The following is a 22,670-nucleotide window of genomic DNA, read 5'->3' as shown; positions in this document are numbered from 1 at the left end:
ATGCTGACTGCTTTCTTTGGCTCCCGAGGTGGGGTACACCACAAGTACGCACCACAGGGTCAAACAATCACCAAAAAGTACTACAGCGATGCCCTCCGTCGCCTACGTGATGTTGTGCGGCGCAAGAGACCGGAGTTGTGGTCAACAGGAAATTGGCGCATCCATCACGACAAAGCTCCTCCACATTCCTCGCACTAGCTTCAGACTTTCTTGGCGAAAAACCAGGCTTCTGTAGTTCAACATGCTCCTTACTCTCCTGATATGGCCCCCTGCGACTTCTGGCTCTTTCCCAAAATCAAGAGGCCATTGAAAGGAGCGCGATTTCGGACATGAGAGGACATTATGGCTGCAACGACAGCTGAGCTAAATTCTATTCCGAAAGAGGCCTTTTCAGAATGCTTCCAACAATGGCAGCACCGCTGGAAGTGTGTGGAGTCCCAAGGAGATTACTTTGAGAGTGATTAGGTTTCCAACACTGCAGTTATGCAAGTTTTCTTTTTCTTCGGCCAAAGGTCGGATGCTTTTCTAACAGACCTCGTATTTACAAAAATGATCATGTATAACAGAGCACGCACACACACAAGTTATACTTAATTACTGTGTGGTTCACCAGAAACCTGCATGCCTGGATCAGAAAGGATACCGACATTGCATATAGCGCACGCGCAAGCCTTACGTTATCACTCATAACCACTGCTGTCTCTCAGCTAATCTTTCTAGTCTTCTGACAAATACCTCGTCATGGTATGATTAACGATAAAATCAGAACAGTTTTCATGCAGCACTTCGGTAGCAGCAAAAGCCTTTTAGCTCAATATCTCCCATGCAAAGCCTTTAATGAGCAAAACACGACGTTGAAGGCCATTGGCGCTATAACGTAAAATTATTCCAAATTTTTCTATTCCAATCAGCCCACTGCGATTGGTCAAAAACTTTTTGAACCACCCCCACTTCACCTGTCTGTCACGCGACGTCACGAAAACCGCTATAGTTCCCCATCTGATATGACGTGTACACACTGATTATGCATAATTTGACCGAACAAAACAAACATAGTTATTTCTGATTTGACGCCTTTTTGCCATTAGCCCTCGGCTATTGGTCAAAAGTTTTCGGACTGCACCCACTTCACCTGCCTCTCACGCGACGTCACAAAACCGCAAAAGCTTACCGCGTCAAAGGGACGCGTACGCGTTAAAGATGCATTATTATGCCGAACAAAAGTGAATTTTCTTCTGAATAGCCGCAGGCTGCCCCGTCCCGAAAGGAATAAAAGATGGCTGCCGCCGATCGCTCCGGCACTGGCTACTCGCCCCTGCCGGGGAGCACGGGTTTATTTAGTCTAATAAAACTTTTTGCGTGGCCGTGTAACGTTTTTGAGAACTGTCAGCACGTTTACGACCTCGTTCTGCCAACTCTTCTTTGCTGAGGATCCGTTTTAGCGTCATTCTTAAGCTTCCGTTGCATGCCGCCGCGATTGTCGACGAGCCACCGCAAGCTAAGTAAGAGAAAGCGGACCAATCGCAGACGCCTGCACCACCCTCTTCATCCGGTTATCGATATTCAGTGCAGTGGCTTAGCCCCATCGAATCCCTCTCCACTTGAGCATGCTCCTCGCCTTTGTGAGACAATTAGGTAAGACAAGCCGCACAGTGCATGCAATGTCATTTGTTTTTCAAGCAAACAAAAGTGACCTCCTATAAACGAGGGGCGTATTTGATTGGATTGTTCAGACAACCTTGCGGGTGACCGCCCGATGCTTGCGTCGGCGGTTACGCAAATTTGACGTCAGGAGATTAGAATAAAAACATATTGGAATAGCTTTACGTTATACGGCCCCATATTTGTGCGATATTGCGCCTATTGCGATAAAATTAGTGGATAGCTGTATGAAGTAAGGATAGTAGTTTTGGCGGCCGCATAAATTTGCAAACATTTGCTTACTAACTAAATTAAATATGATAGAATGTGTGAGCGTGTCTGAATAAGGACGTAGGAACAAGCAGACTCTGTGTGTCTGTTTCTTCCTACGTCCTGTCTTTGTGTGTCTGCTTCTTTTTACGTCCTTGTTCAGTCGTGCTTACACATTCATTCTATCACAGATTCAAACCAACTAGCCCGCCAACGTGTTTTACCTAAACTAACCAGCGCAGTGTCACGCGCGCACAGGTAAACATAAACACATCTCGCTTGATGAGCGCGAAAACTCGCTGTCAAACTTCTGGAGTGAGGAATCGCGGCAGCAGCAAGCGAATTGACCTTCAAGCATCTCTCGCTTCAACGCGAACGAAACGTCGAAAGCACAGCGCATACGACGCTACCGGCGCTACGCGCACTCTGCAAACATCGCAGATCGCTTTCAAGACACACGAGCGCCGACAACGCGTCCCTACGGCGTCCACCAAAGGCCTCTACTACGGGGCCCGCGATTTGCGTGGCCAACACCGCAGTAGTCGCCGCGGTTGTCTCCACTCTGTACGGAGCGGCGGACGAGGAGGACATCGAGGCACCCTAGCAGCTGCCGGAGAAGAATGCCCTTCTCTCTCGCCTGATGCCCCTGCCTCGCGCGCGACAGGAGAGGGCACGAATCCGGGCCGCGTATTTACATTTGCTAGTAGGTACAGCGGGGCGTGGCACTTGCGGAGACAATGGACTTGTGCACGCATGCGCGAGGAAGAGCGGGTGCGAGACAGGAAATGTGAAATATACGACTCTGCCTAGGCACTACGGAGGAGTTTCTTAGCACGTGTTGTATGCGTTTGTCCCTAGGTGCGTCGGCAGAAGTCGCAGGGTGCGGTATATAGTGCTGAACTTATATAGCGTCGCAGGTTGGCGGCTGGACGTAACTATATTTATTGAATCGTGTTTTTTTTTTACTAATTGAAACAACGTGTCATTATTTCGCATTATTGGCGGCGCCTCCAGGACACGAAAGCGGCAACGGGGACACCAAAGCTAGAACCCGGACTGGTCCGTGGGTTGGGGCTCGCCGAGGCCTGCGCGTGCCAGGGGTGTATAAGATCGGCTGTCCGATTATGCGAACACCCCTGGCACGCTCCATCACTGATGTGAAATAATCTCAAAACGTAGTGAAACATACATATCTGTCCATATGAGCCGCGTTGTTCCTCCCTGAGACGAGTCAACATGAGCGGCCAAGTCACTTAAACAACTACAACTGTGACCAGACACATATATATTATGGGCTGTTACTACTGATTCTCGCTTTTCTTTAAATTCATCATACTTACAGTTTGCGCGTGCCATAAAGTATTATTAGAGAAAACTGTGCTCGGCATAAGTCCCCACTTATATGTCGTGTAGTTCTCTCGCGAAAACGCGGATGCCATCGCTGACACCGTTGGTTACTGAGCGAGCTTATGCTGCTGTACCGAATGCCCTGTCTCTTCTTTCCCGTTTAACGCAGAGGTAAACAGTGCTTCTGTGCAATTAAGAAATGCGTCGGCATACCAACACACACAGACCCACCATCTACGGGAATGCGACCGGTAGCGTTCGGGAACGGTGACCAAAGTACAAGATGTTGGCACACTGCAGCGCTGTTTCGCCGCTTGCCGTTTATTGTGTACGTGGCGTGCGAAGTGAAGACTCGTTATGAAATCGCTATAGGGCTACAACTAAACTATAAGAGCGGTTTCCTTCGTCCTGACTGCTTAATATTTAAGTTCAGGTTCATCGGTAGCAGATGCACGAACTCGACGGGCTCAGACGTAACCCAACCTTCGCTAAACAGGATCAACATTGGCTCAAACTTCAAGTGCACGGCTTGAGAGGACTGAAGCTTGTGCATTTCAACTTCGAAGGCATGTCGACGCATTTTGAGCACGAATAATTATATTTACAAGTGAATGAGCTGCAGCGCTATCGCGTTGTCGGTTGGACGGCTTATCGCGTAGGGTTCGTTCGAGCGATCACGGTCGGCACTGATTTTGTCGGTGCCGTCGTTGACAAGAAAACCCGTCGCCCTATATGACAACTCGCACCCGTCGGTTGCGTCATTGCCGGCCTGTTATGATCAAATGGTCTCAGTGACACAGTGCTGAATAGTCGGCCAATCGTCGGCGTCAGCGTATTGTCGGTCTCGTATCGACTCAGTGTTACCACGCCTTAAACGAGTACGTGAAGTCAGGCACGCGCTGCCACCACAGCAAGAGTGGGCCGGCGCTGCAAGAAGACTGCGTCAGCAACGTGTTTTTGAATTGTCGCCCAAGTGTAACGTTGAGGTTTGTCGATAAATTTGACAGCCGTCAATGCAAGGCGGCAACTACGTGGTTCGTCGCGCCGTGAAAAAGGCGGATTGTAATGAAAAACTTTATTTTCACAAAGAAGGTATACCGGCGAAGGTGGAGCCCTCAGTCCAGGGCCCCAGTGGCCTTTGCCATCTTGCTAGCTCTGTCGATCAGCTTGAGCTGTTCTTCAGGCTTCGAGCAGGATAGCGCAGCCTCCCACTGCTCCGGTGTTGGTGTTTTGTGTACTGGCGCTACCTTTGGCTTTTGGCAGGCCCATGTAACGTGGTAAAGCGTTGCGTGTTCACCGCATAGCGGGCATTTATTGTCGTATGTTGACGGATAGATTTTGCTGAGCAGACTCAGATTGGGGTATGTATTAGTCTGCAGTTGTCTCTAGGCAACCGACTGCTCTCTACTAAGGTCTTTGTGGGGAGGGGGGTAGATCCTCCTTAGGGCTCTTTGGTTTTCTAAAATTGCTCCATAGCGTCTGGTGACTGTGTCCGGTTCCCCGTCGTGGTGCGCCCCCCGGTTGGCGTATGCTCGGGCGTTGGCGTCGGCACGCTGGTTCCCTGTCACAGTCTCATGACCTGGTGTCCACGTAATGAAGCATCTCGAAAAGGTTATTTTTCTCGTCTTGAGTATGCGGATGGCCGCAGTGGATATGCGTCCACTGCTGTACCTTCTGCACGCTTCTTGCGAGTCCGTAAGTATTGTTGTAGTGGCCTCTTCGCCCTTGTGGGTGATGGCGAGTGCGATTGCCGCTTCCTCAGCCTCCAGGATGTTGTTGCCTTTGATCGAAGCGCAATTGATTTCTCTAAGCTGGTGATCAACAACGCTGACTACCGCCCCGGAGTGCTCTTTGTATGTGGTCGCGTCGACGTATAACACGTCTTTTCTCGCCGAGAAATATCGGTTGTGTGCTTCTGATCTTGCCTTTCTTCTGGCCTTGTGTAATTTAGGGTGCATGTTTCTCGGTATCGGGCTAACCTCAATGATCTCTCGAATCTCTTTAGGTATGCTTTCCGTGCTGTTAATTTCTCTGCAAGCATCTCTCATACCCAGTATCTTCAGCGTGTTCCTGCCCGTTGGAGTCAGCATGAGTCTCATTTTCTGCGCGAGAAGGTGAGCTTCGATGTGTTCTTGCACTGTGTTGTTTATGCCCAATTGAAGGAATTTATCCGTCGAGGTGTTGACCGGTAGTCCGAGAGCGCATTTGTATGCTTTCCTAAGGATTGCCTCTAATTGTTCTTTTTCCTGCTCGAGTGGTGTTTGGTAGGGGACACTGTATACAATCCTACTGATCACGAGGGCCTGTATTAGCCTACATGTGTCCTCTTCTTTCATACCTCGCCGTCTGTTTGAGATTCTTGCGATCATCCTCGTGATCTGAGCTGTAGTGTTTGCCAGCTGTCTGATTGTGTGGTCCACACGACAGTTGCTTTGTATCCACATGCCAAGGATCTTAACTTGGGATACCTCCGGAATCTTCTTCCCCCCTATGAAGATGTCTATGGAGTTTTGCAGATTGTATCCTCTTCTGTAGACTCTGAGCACCTCGGATTTCTCCGGGGAGCAGACAAGCCCGCAGTGTTCAGTGTATGCATGGACTGTATCTGCTGCGCTCTGCAGAAGGTCTTGTTTTTCTCCTAAGGATCCCTTGGTCACCCAGATTGTGACGTCGTCGGCGTATATGGCATGCCTGAGCCCTTCAATTTTTTCGAGCTTCCGTGCTAACCCGATCATAACAATGTTAAAAAGCGTAGGGGATATCACAGAGCCTTGCGGTGTTCCCTTTTTGGGCATGTTGAAGGTGTCAGTCCTGATGCCTCCTATACCAATGGTGGCGGTTCTGTCACTGAGGAAAGCTCTGACGTAGTTGTGTATTCTCTGCCCGCAACCAATGTTGCTGAGACCCTCCAGCACAGCCCTATGACTTACATTGTCGAAGGCCGCCTTAAGATCGAGTGCAAGCAAGATATTTTCTCCATATTTCGGGATGGTAGTAAGTACCTCCTCCTTAATCTGCAGGAGGATGTCTTGCGTTGAGAGGCATTTTCTGAATCCAAACATAGTGTGTGGCATGAGCTCGTTATCCTCCAGGTGGGTCTCCAACCTCTGAAGCACAATTCTCTCGTATACTTTTCCCAAGCAGGACGTTAGCGAAATGGGTCGCAGGTTTTCCAGGCAGGGAATCTTTCCGGACTTCGGAATCATAACTATTTCCGCATGTCTCCAGTCGTCCGGGATAGTCCCCTGTTCCCAGTGTTTATTTACGAATTCTGTAAATCGTTTGATGGAGTTTTCGTCCAGGTTCCTTATCATGGCGTTGGTGATGCCATCCTTGCCTGGCGTGGTGTTCTTTGTGGCAGACATCACAGCGTGTCTTACTTCTTCTATGGTAATGGGTTCATCTAGAGCGGGATTTGCTTCGCCCGTGTATGCCAAGCTGCAGTCGACGTCCGTTGTATCCCCAATGTAGCGCTGCTTGATGTTCTTTAGCATTTCCCGGTCTGTGCCTTGGAATCGGTGCGCGATCCGTTGGGTCGTTTTGCGATTTTCGCACTTGGTCATGGTTGGGTCTATAAGACTCCTTAGCAAGGCCCATGTCTTTTTCCAGCCCAGGGTCCCCTGTAGCTCGTTGCATTTTTGGTCCCAGTTGCGCCCTGCGAGTTCTGTCGCATACTCTTCGGCTTGTCTGGTGACCTCAACGATTTTTAGTCTGAGTTTTCTGTTGTGCTTCTGCCGCCTCCATCTTCTTAGTAGCCCCCGTCGGGCGTCCCATAGGTGTAAAAGATGCTTATCCACCTCGGGTGTGTTGGTGGTGAGGGCGACCTCTCGGGTTAGCCTTTTGCAGTCTGCCTTGATTCCTGCGACCCAGCTCGTAATGTCTGTGATCTCAGTGTCTTCGGACTCCGCCCTAGTTTTTCTATAGGCTACCCAGTCGGTGAGCGTAGCCCGGCCAAGTCTTTTCCTGATCGGGAGGGTTTCTATCTTGATGCGCAAAATGAAGTGGTCGCTGCCAAGCGTTTCCCCGTCGTTTTCCCATCGAGCGTCCCTTACCCCTCTGACAAATGCCAAGTCTGGGCACGAATCTCGGTTGATACTGTTCCCCACTCGCGTGGGTTGGGTGTGGTCTGTGATGAGACTAAGCCTTCTGCGATCCGTTTCTCTGGCTAGGTCCCTGCCTTTTTGAGTTTCCTTAACGTAGCCCCAGCTTTTGTGCCAGGCATTAAAATCCCCCAGGATGACGAGACCCTTCTTGCCTGCTGCTTGTTCTACCTTGCGTAACAGGTAGCCAAAATTGGCTTTCCTCTGGCTGGGCGGGCTGTAAATGTTGAGGAGAAAGATGCTTTCTTGGCTTCTCTTTTGGGTAATAATTTCAATAAAGACGTGGTCAATGTCCGTTGCGTCGATGTCGTGTTTGATTACGGTGACAGCTTTGGCAACCAGCGTCGCGACCTTACTCTGGCTGAGCCCTTCATAGACTGTGTACCCCGCAAGAGTGTGTGAGCAGCCGGTTTCCTGTAGGGCGATTATGTCTGGCGGAGCTGTGCAGTTAGTGATGTATTGTTTAAGGAGACCCTGCTTTCTGCGGATCCCACGGCAGTTCCACTGCCATATATCGAGGGTTTCCAACTTGACCGGGCGTTTAGGGTTGCTCGCCATACTCAGCCGATGGCCTAGTATAGGGTTTAGTTCTGGATTTCATGCCTGTAAATTGTACTAGGCGTTCTCTGTCCTTGCGCGCCTCCTCTTGGATGTTAGAAACGAGGTTGCTAAGATTCGCTAGTGCATCATTCATGGCCACCATGGCAGTTGTGAATTTCTGCCGCCCTATGGTGGCCGACTGGGTTTCGGCGCGGATTGTAAAAACGCATCCGGGCCGCGTTCCTCGCTCGCGCAAGCGAGATTGAACCGCATTCGCCGGCTCACCCTCCAACGCTTTCGCTCGCGCAAACAGCATGCGGTGCACGGCGACAGTTTTATCACCCTTTGACTTTATACGGAACCTTATGGCGACGCCGACGGCAGAAATGCGCCTGGAGTGTCCATATAATTGCTATCGCAATATAAGTAAAGCCAGTTGCACCCGCTGAAAGCTGTCAAAACAGCGAAGCTTGTGGTCGTTTTGTCAAGTTTCAACTCGTTGTTCAATGCGATTTTCATGAAAGTCTTTCGTCTCGTTGTCGTCGTTTTGCTAAATTCGAGCTTCGGTTCCGGATTGCGCACGCTCTTCATTTGCGTGACGTGATCTAACCACAGGCTATCACACACCTTGCATGTGTGGCCGCACTCACGGTCGAGGAGTTCTCTCTCGAACCGTCCGTCGGCACCCTCCGTGGGAGGAATCTCTCTGCGTCCACGTCTCTGCTCGGCCTCCTCCTCTGGAAGTTGGGTGTTAGCTTGCCTCTGCTGGCGCTTGGCTTGGGTTGCCTTCTCTTGAAACTGGGATTGGCTTGCCTCCACCGGCGCTTGGCGTGCGCTTCCCGTTCTCGATCCTCGGAGGTAGCGGCTCCCCTCCGCTGGCGCTTTGCTTGCGCATCTCGCTCTCAAAGCTTGGGATTTTCGCGACGTCTGCGCTGCCGCTCTCCTGCGAGCTCCCGCTGCCGCTCGCGCCGAACGGAATCCATGGAGCGAAAGCGCGCGTGCCGGCGGAACACCTGCTCCTATACCCCTCTCCTCCACCTCCTGTGGCCTATCCCCCATGGTGGGTCTGGGCCAATTCTCGCCTGCGTGTCACCGGACGCCGGACTCCGCTGTTAAAACACGAAAAATACTTATCCTCTATCACTCGCTTCCTGCTTGCAAGCGCGCAATCTGAACAATCTAATGTCGAGCGAGCGCTGACGCCGAAATTTAATTTTTCGAATTTCTCTCAAAAGGGCTCCGGATTTCGTGGTCGAATGGGTTCGTCTTCCATTGACTGAAGGCCGGGTCCTGCATGACGCGCCGCAAACCCACATAAACGCGTGCGCAAGAATTGGGATTGGTCTGGCGTTTATAATCTGCACTGGCCTTTTGGGAACACTTGCTCGAAGAAACTGAAACAGCAGCCGCACCTGCTGGCAGAAGTGCAAATACCATGCACTGTCTCTGATGTTCTGGTTTAAACAGTCAAACGTTTTACAGGAACCAGCACGAGCTGTTGAAGAAGTGTGCACTGAGAGAATAAAGTATGACGTATTATAAACTGCAGCAAACAAAGGTAAAATCAATAGCAGTTAGTACTGATATTTGTTTTGATTAACGGACTTTAGCCTACTCACTGACTCCGCATTCGTTATTCATTGATTCCTTAACAGCCCACTGTAACGCGGAAAAGTACCTTTTACTCACTTTGTCGAGAGCTGGGTCTGTCAACACAGCTATTGTTACGTGAACAAAGGAAAGAAACCGCGCTGTATGTCGGCGGTTTGCGACAGATAGCAGTCTCGTGCTTTCGACCCAAAAGATGCTAAGTGGCTCTCAGGCCGTGTCTCTCCCATAGCTTCGTGTCAATGACCCGCGCTGTTTGTTTCGGTATACTGCACCGTAACCTCAAACATCTCGCTGCCATGGGAGACGCGACTCGCGGATTACGATCTAGAGGGGGGCAAACAGCTCTCTTAGATCAGGCCCAGCGGGCAGCCCACGCCAGTGGCGCTCTGGACCAAGTGCCCCAACCTTATGCAGCCTTTCCCTTTCCGTTATTTTCTCTCTTCTTCAATATAATTTTCCACACACGCACACATCGTCGTCATATACTGTCAACTGTATAGCTGCAAGTAGTGCGGTTGCTTACCTATTCGAACGATTGAACTGTTCATTTCAAAATAATTTTCAAATGGGTAGCATTTCAGGGTCGTAGGCATAATGGCACCGATAATGGCACCAATCCCCCATTTTCCGCGTGTCGCAATCTGCCCTCTCTTCCAAATCTTGATGTGACCTCCTCTGGAGTACATAACCTCGTATTAAAGCTTGATGCAACGAAAAGCCCAGGCCCAGACGGCATTCCAAATATGTTCCTAAAGAGGTACTCGGAATGGTGCGCAAACTATCTGACTATAATATTTAAAAAATCAATAGGCTCTACAACAGTTCCCCGGCTGTGGAAATTGGCTAACGTCGTGCCCAATTCAAGTCCGAAACCAAAGAAATAATACCAAATTATAGGCCAATATCTTTACTTTCCACCAGCTCTAAACTCTTGGAGCACATTATTCACAAGCACATTGTGGAATACCTAAATGCAAACAATATTCTTTCCCGATCGCAGCACGGTTTTCGTGCTGGCTATTCCACTGTTACGCAGTTGCTTGAATTTACACACGGCATTGCTTCTTCCCTTAACAGCCGAGGACAGCTTGATGCCATATTTATTGACTATTCTAAGGCCTTCGATTTGGTTTGCCATGCTAAGCTTTTAGTTAAACTTCGTACATTTTTTGGTGACAGCAAGCTGGTTGATTGGATAGCTGATTACTTACGGTCGCGCTCTCAATTTGTTAGGTATAACCGCGCGAAGTCGTCAGAGGTACAGATTACAACTGGGGTGCCGCAAGGCTCGGTGCTGGGGCAGCTTTTGTTCATTATTTTCATAAATGACGTAGCAGAAATCATTGGCGATACTCAAGTTAAACTTAGAAAGTATGCAGACGACTGCGTTATCTACAACACCATCTCTGATGCTCATGATCAGGTAGCTATAAATAACGTTTTTTCATTGTTTTGTAACTGGAGTGAAACTTGGCAAATGTATATTAACTTAAAAAAGACTGTAGCTATGACCCTTTCAAACAAGAAACAGCCCCTTTCTATTACTTATACTAATGACGGGGTCAGTCTAATACATGTTACGGAGTATAAGTACCTCGGTGTAACTCTAATATCAAATTTAAAATGGCGCAAGCATGTTGAAATAATCTGCAATAAGGCTCGTCGAAAACTTTGGTATCTCCAACGCACGTTAAGTAACTCAACAAGAGAATGCAAATTGACTGCGTACAAAACTTTGGTCAGGCCCATACTAGAATATGCATCGGTTGTTTGGCCACCTCACCTCAAGCACGACATAGCTATGTTAGAATCTGTCCAAAAAAAAAGCGATCGGGTTCATTTTTTGTCGCTATGACCGGCAATTCTCGCCTACTTCGCATGCGCACGTTTTAACGTTGCAATTTCTCGAACATCGGCGTACTTCTGATGGCGCTATCCTTCTTCATACGATAGTTCACACCGGCTTGAGTGTTCTGGTGCCGATTTCTTTTGTTGCAGCTTCTGCACGCTGTACTCGACGATCTGATCCCCTGAACATTGTGCCCTTCAGGTCGAATCTTGATTCTTTTAAGTTTTCCTTCTTTCCCCGGACGGCGGATTTATGGAATAAACTTGATGGGTCTCTGCGCAGACTCGGTACTGAGCATCTTGAAAAAGAATTGCGTAATTATGTATTCTGTTAATGTTTTCTTGTATTCTGGTGAATTTTGTTGAAAGTATTTGTAATTGTATATTTTTTATTATTATTCTGTACTCACTCCTGCAATATCTAAGAAACTGAGACAGCAGTATTTGTAAATAAAATAAAATAAATTAGTTGAGTTGGTCGACAATATTTCCCCGACTTCTTAGTCGTGAAGGATTCCTCGAAGCTATTGCGAGATCACGTCATTTAAGATCGCCCAGGTGTTCATTCTTTAGTTTGTTGAATGTGGAGTAAAAGCTTGGGTGATAACCAAATGCACATCTATAAAGCTTGTTACTCGCCGTGATTGCTCAGTGACTATGGTGTTAGGCTAGTGAACACGAGGTCGCTGGTTCGAATCCCGGCCGCGGCGGCTGCATACCGATGGTGGCGAAAACAGCCGTGTACTTAGATTTAGGTGCACGTTAAAGAACCTTGGTCCAATTTTCCGGAGTCCCCCACTACGGCGTGCCTCATAATCAGAAAGTGGTTTTGGCGCTTGAACTCCATAATTTAAAAAGAATTTTGCAAAGCTTGTTACTTCGCTAGCTGGCTCATATTGCTAGGAGCTTCTTTTCCCTTTATTTTGTGTGTTATTTGTTTTGCGCTGCCATAAGAAAGAGAATAAAGGAAGAAAAGGCAGGGAGGTCAACGAGACTTTGCCCAGTTTGCTAACCTATGCGTGGGGAGGAGCATGGAGAGAGAGAGAGAGAGAAAAGACATGAGTCTCAATCGTACTTTCACATGCACCGGGCAAGCAAGGTGCAGCATACTTTAGATATGCTGCTGCCATACTGCGCTAATGTAGTAGCCTAGCTGCTTAAGTTGACGGTTTCTGAATGAAATAAAATTAGTTGCGAGTTTGCGACAGTCCGCGTCTCCGCCTTCTCGTCTTCGTACGTGTTGCGAAGCATAATTCCCTAAGCTGAAAGCACGTGCTATCTGCTTTCTGATTCACATCTAAGACGTTTATGTATGTCGCGCAGTCTGAGGTCAGTGCGAGAGGAGAACTTGCGTGTTAGAAATTAGAGCCGCGGTGCAACTCTCAGTTGAAGACAAGAAATAGCATGCTCTTTCTTGCCAACATAAACAGTGCTTATGTGGAACTGCGCTTGCAAGCACAGTTTAACATAAGCCCTGTTTTTTGTCTCTTATTTGATCTGTGCCAGTGTGGAGAGTGCGTCTTTGTACTGACACATTGTAGAATATGCCTTGCCATGTCTTTTACGGCCAACACCCGCCAACCTCTACAGAGCGGTCATTGTTGTTACCTTGAACTTTCTTGATCACTCCTGGTTTTTTTTGTGGACCACACTTTGAGAATGTGACCTTTGTATTATTGGGGTATACGAAGTTTCATAGCGAACGTATAGAATTCGTCGTGCAGTGCTTGAAGTGTCTGTAATATATTCCTCGGTCGTGGTTTCGTATTTACAGATGACTGTCGCTTGCAGGAACGCTCGCGGGGCAATCAGAAAGCATCCGAGTGTCGCTTCAGCATGACTCGACATTTAGAAAGTAGCAGGGCATCTTATGATGGGTGCAGGGTGTCCTCAGCTCCTCGTACTAAAAAGGCGTCATGCAAGATGCTGGCTAGTGTAAAAAATGTCAGCGACGAACTCTCTCGACGCGGTATTTTCTTTACGTGCTTCATTTACCGCTCGCGCGGCCAACTTCGACCGCTGTCGGTTCAGTCATTCTTATACAGTGTAATAAGGAGAAGCTCGTCAACGTTGTGCTCATCTTCGATTTAGAAACCCCGAAGCAGAGACCCGGACGTCTGCGTTAATTTAAGACTGCTCTTAGCGAAGTATTTATGTTTTAGCGATATGCATTGCGGTAAAGCTGTGCGTCGAACAGTGCGTAGTTGACGTGTGGATTGTGCGCTAAATCTCCACATTTGTGACGTAAGAGCATCTATAAGCATCCCCGTAGCGCAATATATTCACGCCTTTCCAACGTAATACAGTGTCAATGAAGACGAGCTCGATACCGCACGATCGACAATGGCGCTCAGTAAACGTGTTGAGAGGGGTCATTATTCATGTACCTACACCACGTTTACATATGCGCACACATATTATTAATTTCCTGAACAGTGACGGATTTTTCTCAGCCAATCCGTAAACAAATGACAAACGAGTGTTTACTGCGCCACCACGTTCGTACTTCCTTTGTTCGCTACGTCACTTCGTTTAGATTCTCCCCTCGTTTACTTTCGCTTCCAAGGTGAAAGTATAGTGAGGATGTTTAACGAGGCAAGTAGTAAACCAAGCGAGGACGGCAGTCTCTTCGCGGCATCACACATAAAGTGTCCTCTGTGGGCGTCTCCGACCTACCCGACAAGCCATTCGCGGTTGTAGACGTGACAATGCCTATGATGGTGGTGGTGGTGGTGGTGGTGGTGGTGTTGAAGCAGGTGGGGTTAGCCTGGCATACATAGCCGGCAATTGTTCCGCCTGATCCTCCTTCGAGTTGAGATCAGGGGTGTGTCACCAGGTGTCGATGAGCCCCGTGTCTCGCAGGAAGGCTATCAGCAGTCGTTGCGCTGCCTTCCTGAATGCCGCGGGCCCTCCGGGGAAAACAACGTCTTCAAGGGTCCTGTGCGTGAGACCGCTTTTTTGCAGGTTGTCGACCAACGCTTTTCTTTCTGTGTCAAACTGTGGGCATAGCCAAATGAAATGTTCGATGTCACCAATGTCACCACAGAAAACACTGAGTGGGGAAGCGCGAAGCCCAGTCTTGAATAACCAAGCTGGGGTGTATGCGGAGTCGGTCCTGATGCGGTATAAAAGCGTCGCTTGTTCGCGTGTAAATCCATGAGTCACACAGGATTCGTGTGGATTCTTGTGCATCTTTCTAAAGTGAAGGCGGATTGCATCCTTAGGGTTTTGAAAAGCTTTTGGAGCTTTCACTTTTGGGACACATGTCAGCGCTAGGCGTGCAAGGGCGTCAGCTTCCTCGTTTCCATCAATTCCTACGTGTGATGGAATCCACTGAAACCTTATGTTAAATCCTTTGCTCGTCTATGCCTATGATGACGGTTGCGCTCTCGATTCGTTCATCATTGCCAGTTCTTGTCTGATTAACCCCCGCCATCTGACTCGCAGTTGTGAGCTGTCCCAAGTCACACAAGAATTGGGGCCGCATTCGCATAGCTTTTCGTACGTATAAGGGCTATTTGTCGGTGGTTCGCCGCCTAAGGCTATATGTTCATCATCCATCAGGATCGGCTGTAATTTGCTCTTACGAACAATCGTAGCGCACGAGCCTTTTGTGAACACGGGCTTTGATGGTTCGCTGCGATTTGTGGTCACAGCTACTGACTTACGCTCGAAGTATTCAAACAGGCTCACCAAGCAATCTTCACACATAGTATGTATTTCCGCGCGTCGTGCTCCTGACACTAAATAAAGAGGGCGGATGTGGAAGTGCTCTAGTTAAGTTATTAGCCCAACGTCATCCTCCTATAATGTAACTCGTGTCAGCACCCTCTCCTACTCTCCGACCCACCTTTTAATTGTCTACTTACAACCGTAATTGTATACGTGACATTTCGACGCGAAACAGACCGATTGGGGTACAAGAAATGGGTTCCGCTTCCATTTTCTTTAAGTGAGCTCATAAATATGTACTATAATGCGCTTGTTACTGAGGGTAGCCAAACGTACCGCATACTACGGTGTCAAAATAGAAACGTTAGGTTTTCATAGCGTAACCGTAAACGCGAGCTTTACGCTTGTACTGACTTCACGAGGGGCTCCGTCTGAGAGAAGGAGGAAGGTGCTGCTCTCACCCGAAGAGGATGCGCGGTTGACGTACGATTGCGGGATCCAGGTCGGAGCAGTGTAGACAAAGGATGGCAGTGATGCGTGGGGCTACTAAACAATGGAGTTAAGGATATTTTTGTTGTATGTGATCTAAGCTGATGCGCCATTTGACAAACACACGATACGAGCTCAGCGACTCTTCGCATACATCGTATCATAAGATGTTATTGAGAACTGTGTTTGTAAAACTGCGCTTCGTTCTAATAGGGTTCAGTGGCCCTTACTCAAAGGAATGTCTCGTGAATGACTTAGGAATGGCGTGTGGCGCAAAGTTAAAATTACTGGAAGAAATAGGAGGAGACAGAAATAGCTCCAAACTCGCAGCTAATTTCATTATATGCAGAGACACAATAATTACACTCGCCGCACGTGCAAGGATGCTGACAAAATAGTTGAAATGACAAGATAGCTATCACAAGCCAGAAAAACTACCGGCAAACCGAATCTAAAATTTCGAATTCGTTCTTGTGAAGTGAAACCGACGGAAGGCTAATGCAGGAATCGCCTTTCCTTCTTTGTGTGAAAGGTTTCTAGCAATTCTCGAGCCAACGCATCCTGGCTCTTTCCTAGCAGTCGCGTGCTATCAAACTACAGCACGAAGCCGCACGCGGTACAGTGCAAGGGCTTGTGCGACCCTGTTCCACTGAACCTTGCTCCCCACGCCATTCTTAAGCTATCCGCCAACTAGCTCACACTAGTACTCTGCTAAACTTGTGAATAACGTTCAGACGACGCGCCCATACAATGGCGTCTGGGTAAACATTGCGCGTCTGCTTTCATTTTGTTTGCGGTTCTTGGCGGTTCGAATTATATTTAGGAGGCTAAATGCTGGCGTAAATTTGTTTCCATGCACCCCCATGTCTTTAACATCACCCGTCTCTCAAGCTCAATATATACCCCAAGCGACTCTGAAGCGCCTGTAACGGGTGCACAAGCGGCGATGACCCGGCGCATTGTGGATAGCGCGCCATGTTGGTGCCCTCCGCAGCGAGTAGAGCGTACTGCCGCAGCTGCGCGTCGAATAAATGGCGTCGTGCGCTGCCCGTGTGTTGCAGCAACTGTTCCTAAGTAAACGAAGATAAGCGGAAGACGAAGCAGCGGAAATGTGGGTTTTTTAAAATTCGGTGCGCACGCTCGTGTGCAGTAAGAACGGGAGACATGTGTGTTATACGATGCTGATGCTTATGAGAGAGAGAGAGAATGATAAATGAAAGGAAGGAAGGTTAACGAGGACTGAGACCGATTGGCTACCCTAAGACCGGGGAACATGTGTGTTATACGATGGTGGTGGTTATGAGAGAGAGTGAATGGTAAATGAAAGACAGGGAGGTTAACCAGGACTGAGCCCGGTTGGCTACCCTACACTGGGGAAGGGGTTATGAGCCCCTATGTGCTCATATGGGATTGCCGTATGCTGGGTTTGACCATAAGGTTCGTTAACGTTGCTATGTTGGTGCAATAAAAAAAAGGAAAGCAATAAATTAATTCAAGCAGAATTTGAACTTTGTTCTATCGATATATCATAACGTACATACATAGCACCCGGAATGAACACAAAAGAAAATTACAACACCGCAAGCCTGGTCACAGCTGCCCCGACGAACACCTCCACCTCCACCACCTCTCAGACGAAGATGGGAGAAACCTCCTCCGCCATAAAGCCCACCCCAGCGCAGGAAGAGAAAGCCTTTGACAGCGCGCAGAACCGAGCAGGAAGTGTGTGACCGGTGACCCAACCTTGAAACGGAACCGAGCGCTAGGCGCCAAAAGGAAAGCCAAGGCAGCGCTAGCCAGCGAGGCACCTTCCCGCTCCAGGCCGCTACGTGACGTCACAGCATGTGACCCGACGTCACGAAAACGCCTCTCCGGGAGCGCCGACCGGCGGAGGAGCCGACGCGTGGAGAGCGATCGCGTTCGGCGAGAGTAGGTACGAGTGCTCGCCGCTCAGCCTCGGCTTTAGCCACCGCCTCGGATCAGTCCACTAGCGGACTTCGCTCGTGCCGGTTGCCTCGCGCCTCTCCGACGTTCAGGCGACGAGGAAGTCTTGGTCGTGTGCGCGTGCGAGCTTCTTCCTTCACTCTTCGTTGGATACGGCCGGCTTTTCTCGGCCGCTTCTGCTTTTGACCCGGTGCTGCTGTTTTCGTCTGCTACCTTCCTCCTGGTATTCCGCCGGTCACTGCCTGTGCGTGAAGTTGTGCTGCCGTGTTTCTTTCGCCGGGTGGGCGCAAGTCGTTGTTTTCTTTCACGCGGAAGAAACAGAGCCCGCGGCTAGTGCTTCATACTTCTTTTGCAACCAAGGGAGGCTTCGGCGGAAGCATCGAGGAAACAAAGCGCACGGATTCACCACCGCCGGCCCGTGTGGGATGCCTCGCGCGAGGTGAGCAGACGACACACCTCTCTGTTTTGTCTCGCGTATTCTCGTGTCAAGCGGAGCGCCGCTGCGACTGACGTTTGGAGGATGCGTCGTTGAACGGCGCGAGTTTTGCAAAGGAGCGACTAAAAACGAGGAAGGTAACTGAGAAGAACGAGGAAGGAAAGAAATGCAAAATAGTTTAATGGTTGCGGGAGAAGACCACACTCGTTGCAGGTGAGCTGTGAGCAGCGTCGCTCACGGTATTACTTATATCTTGTCACTTGCCTTACGCAGACCCACAGCACCGATTACGGACAGAAATTCCGAAATGCTTCTTTAAAAGCACGAGTATTGCACATCTGACGATACGTCGCACACTCGGTATACAGAAAGTACAAACTGAATCATATTTTTGTATTTCATAAGCGGTTGAGGCTTCAACCAACCTTTTCTGCACAAGCTTGAGACGTTCTAGCTCGCTTTTAAGGCAAGACGCCGTTATCGGTAAGTTAAAAAGAAATAAGCTAGCTTAGTCGTTGTCATGTGTGATGCTACGACGGTTGCAGTCCGTTGTGACTTGCAGAATCGTCGGAATTTTTTCACCAGATGATCCCCCGACCCCGCGCTCTAAAAGAAAAATTTTTTTTTTTCGACGGGAACGCTTATCTTATGGCTGCTGATTCGATAATTTAATCATGAGGTTTAATTTTGAATATATAAGCGGTGGTGACATTTTCTCCACTTCGGAATACAAACGACACTAGCAATGAAAAGAAAGAACCTACAATGCGGGATGTCGAAAAACACACATACAAAAAACAAAAAAAACAAAGGCATGATAGAAAAGGACTAATAGCAGAAAATGTTAATGAAAACGAAGCTGAGACGTTAGGCACATAATTAATGCAGTTTTAGCTGCACTTCTACGCCTTCGGTATGAATAGCTGTCCCTTCGACATGGGACTCTGTTTGAAGCGGTCAAATACACGCACACATACATACGGAGCCTATGCCAGGCTAAATAATAAAGATACAGTGGGACTTCACCCTTCGTCCTAAAATGTGCATGCATAAATTTGAGAGAGGTCACACCAGTGAAACGCGAATAACGAGACGAAGGGTGCATGGTAGTTTTGAAGAGTTGAAGCAAAAAAAATAAAAAAGAATGAGCACCGATAAAGAGAGAGAGAGAGAGAGAGCACCGATAAACAAACAAAAAAGAGCACTGATAAACAAAGTAGCTGCGACAGGAAAAACTTGTCCTCGCGGTTTCATCCCGTAGACGGAAAAAAAGAAAGAAAAAGAAAGGCTTAGAGACCGACCAACAACTTGAATTTCTATGCTAACTGTCCACGTGAGCGACCGTCGTCCGATTCTCGAATGGGTCGCGCCCAAACTCCCGGCGGCGAATTTTATCTATCCGTTTATTTTCCTGGCGCGCGGGTGAGACCGGTGCGAATGAATGACCTTGCGAGCAGCTGGTTACAGCCCGCGCAGGCGCAGTGGCCTTCGACAAAGATGAGATAAGCGGGAGCGGGGCTTCTCTGATCGGTATCTGCGCATAGTTTCGTTCTTATGCCACTTGTCGCGGGGCGTCTTCGTGCTGTCGAAGCGAAAGTGAAAAGTTTGCCTCCAACAGGACTTGGCCCTGCTTGACCCACGCCAGAACAGCCGTCTTTTCTTTTTTTTTTTCACTCGCTCGTTCTTGGCTCGCGTGTACGCCGTTGGTCGATCCCCAAGACGATATTACTCAACGTGTATGCGCGTTATAGATCTGCAAGGCACGCAACTATGTCCGAATAGTCTAGCAAACAAATATCGAGAACAAAACATGTGTCGTTATATATATATATATATATATATATATATATATATATATATATATATATATATATATATATATATATATATATATATATATCTGCGTTAGCTAGTTTCCTGTTAGGAATGCTATGTTCCCAGGCGCATGTCGTTCGTGACCTGAATTTACCGAGAGCACAGCATTGATTAAAGAAAGGAAATGCAGGCAAGACTTATCACGATTATCGTTGGGAGACGAGACCTGAAAGGTGAAACATTTTTCTTATACAGAGTGCAGATGTTCGTCTAAATGTTTTACCGAGTGTCTTGCGCCCAGCATCCTTTAACTCCGTAACGAGCCGCATTTGGTCTGCACCCTGAAGCTGTCGTGAACTTGAACACAACAGCCTGCGGGTTATCTCCGATAGACGTGATTGTGCTTATCGACAGATACGCACAAGGGAATTAACGGAACGTTTGCTACAATCACGGGTGCTCGAAAAACATTAAGTTGTCGAATGAAACGCGAATTTTCGATGGACAAAGGCTTGAGACGTCAATTTTATTATTATTATTATTATTATTATTATTATTGTTATTATTATTATTATTATTTAGGTTTTGAATGTAGAAAAAATTGGCGTGATGGAGAAAGTAAAAATATCACTGAATAATTTCATCAGTACGTGCAATAATATGTAAAACTCCGTTATAACTTGGGGTATTAAGAAGCAAAAGAATGTCAATGGTCAGAATGTCAAATGACATGTTCCTACGTAGAGCATAACGTAGTGAGCACGCATATTCGGTCATAATCAAATATCGGATTCTTGAATCTAACACTTCGGCACGAAACAGAAGACCGGTTCGTTTTCGAATATTGGCTCAATGCCCACAAAAAAATCACTAAGCTCGACTTGAAGAACTTGGGCGTAGGCGCAGTAGAACAGGTAAGTCGATGAGTCTAATCCTAAGACTGCAAGGACACGTATGTAGAGCATTAGTGCACAGTTCAAGGGGAAAAATCTGTTAAATTAAGAAAAAGAAGGAATAACACGCTTTATTTGTTTTCGAGGCGGGATTTAGGTGTGCCGGACCACCGGTTTCCTACATTTCTTTTTGCTAATGAAATAAAGAAAGGCTTCGCTAAGGCTGGCAGTCATTTCAATAATGAGCCACGCGCGAAACAGTTTGCCGTGGGTGATTAGCTTACAGGGTAGCGACTGCCGCTCGTGCGCCTTTTGGACGGCGTCTCATTCAAGGCGTTCAACAATGATAGCCTTGGCTGAGCGAAGCGATAATTAAGTGCATAGCTAAGGGCTATGTGCTGCGGATCTAACGTCCTGCTGCGTTACTTCTTTGACTAGTTCGTGCACAGTGCGCGGTGGAAGCGATCATTAAGGGCATCTTTCGGAAGCCAGTTGGGGTTGTCGCCGCCGGATGACTTAGTCTAGTCGTCTATAGACCTCTCTCTCTCTCTCTCTCTCTCTCTCTCTCTCTCTCTCTCGTCATGCCTTGTTTGTATGGTATCATCGTATCTCGCACTGAGAAAAAAATTAGTTTATTCATTCATTCATTAAAAAAAAAGGGGGGGGGGCGGAAAGGTGAGAGGGCTGTATGCGGAATAACCTACCAAAAACGAAGTGAGTAATGGATGGGTCCAGAGAATGTCGCGTTGTCTCGAATTTAGCGACCCGTTTTTTCTTTCTTGCCTTTTTTTGTTGTTTCTTTTGCCGTTGTTTTCATATTTGGAGCCAATGGGAACCAAATCTGATAAATATTATAGTCGCCGTAGATGAAAAATTATTAAAAAATCACCACGTTCGGTAATAGTTACTTGACAGAGAGCCCAAGCTACTGCTGCTGTCACTTTTGGTATTTCTTAACGAATCGTACCTGTGGCATCGGGCTTACATCGGCAATGCGGGGCACATATTACGGAAAGAAAGAAAGAAAGAAGGAAAGAAAGGAGGAAAGGAGGAAATAAAGACTACGACATCGCGTTGCTTGCGTTGGAGGAAATCAGGTGTGTGTAAAACGTGAAAGCTGTCTAGCGATCATTCTCCAAAGTCTTCAAATGCATTCCGGAATCTGCGGAGCCAAGCCAAGTTGCTTGGACATTTCGTCGACGCCTAAAGATTATGCCCGCCCTCTATACTAGCTGGTGGCATCAGACGTAAAATAAGTACCCGTCAATTTCCTCGCGCAACTGCCCTTGACTTGTGGGTGTAGCGTCTTAGATCAACGCTTCGCAACACCAACGGATCACCGTCGTTACCTGTCCATGCGTTGCTACCTGACGTGTAACTCCGCCTTTCGTGTAACTTAGCGAATCGGCGACCGGTGTGGGACCTTGTTCTGGATAAATAGTTACAGAAAGTTTGTTTGCTGCATCTCAAGCAGCATTACGTTAATTCCACACAAGGAAGAGCCGTCGTGTACCAGTAAGTATTTATGAGAATGCTCAACGGCGACACCACGTCGAAGTTTCTGCACTGCATGCATATACGTTGCGTGATCCCATAAATTTCGGCAGAGCTTGGTGGGGGGCTTTTGTTTCTTCAGAATAGGGATTGCACTGCGTTAGAAGATAAAACGAAAGCGGAATTTGTAGGATTTATTTTTTTTCGATGCGCGCAGAAGGTGTCCGGAAAAGGAGGTGGAAATAGCGAGAAGAACGTGATGGCCGGCGTGACGTCGTAGACATAGCGCCTAGAGCGCGAAATTTAAAGAAAGGGAAGTTTGAACTTAATTCGTCTCGTCAGGGAAGTGACCTTTAAGCTGACGCAGAGAGAGAGAGAGAGAGAGAGAGAGAGAGAATGTATTTGTGATATTTGTGATACTCGAACCCGGGACCACCGCTTTTCCAGGGCAGCCGCTCTACCGTCTGAGCTTAGCAGGCGGCCAGCAGACGGCAGGGCGAAGTTGGTGGATGTCTCATTTTCCCTTTATTAACTAGTTCATTTATTTATATATTTATGCACGGGGGCGGG

At 48.0% G+C, this 22,670-nt stretch overlaps 1 protein-coding gene across 1 annotated transcript in view; it reads left to right on the top strand.

Moving 5' to 3' along the window:
• The first annotated feature begins 17,503 nt into the window (after positions 1–17,503).
• bdg (sodium-dependent transporter bedraggled) overlaps positions 17,504–22,670 on the top strand; it is a 173,613-nt gene continuing 168,446 nt past the window's right edge. Inside the window, exon 1 of the mRNA XM_050171424.3 lies at positions 17,504–17,901. The gene's annotated coding sequence lies outside the window, so the exon portion shown is untranslated. The remainder of the gene's footprint in view (positions 17,902–22,670) is intronic.

Source organism: Dermacentor andersoni, chromosome 6, assembly GCF_023375885.2.
Source record: "Dermacentor andersoni chromosome 6, qqDerAnde1_hic_scaffold, whole genome shotgun sequence".
Lineage (NCBI taxonomy): Eukaryota > Metazoa > Arthropoda > Arachnida > Ixodida > Ixodidae > Dermacentor > Dermacentor andersoni.
Note: the sequence above shows the minus strand (reverse complement) of the source record. Positions and strands in the feature narration are given on the sequence as shown.